We start from the raw sequence: 275 nt of genomic DNA, 5'->3' as shown, positions 1-275 counted from the left end.
TTTGGAAAAACTCCTGTGTTCATGACGCAGTCAAGGGAAGGTCTGTGGATGAATTATTCCACGAAGCCAACTTTGCAAGATTCCTGAGGAGTGACTGTGCGACCCGTCCCTGTCCCTGCAGCCCATGGGCAGCGGCTTCAATGCACACTTTACAGTTTACAACGCACTTTATTTTTTAATTTTGTCGAGACAGGGACTCACTCTGTCACCCAGTCTGGAGTGCAGTAGTGCAATCTGGGCTCTTTGCAACCTCCACCTCCCAGGCTTAAGCAATT

Source organism: Mandrillus leucophaeus, unplaced genomic scaffold, assembly GCF_000951045.1.
Source record: "Mandrillus leucophaeus isolate KB7577 unplaced genomic scaffold, Mleu.le_1.0 Scaffold1622, whole genome shotgun sequence".
Lineage (NCBI taxonomy): Eukaryota > Metazoa > Chordata > Mammalia > Primates > Cercopithecidae > Mandrillus > Mandrillus leucophaeus.
Note: the sequence above shows the minus strand (reverse complement) of the source record.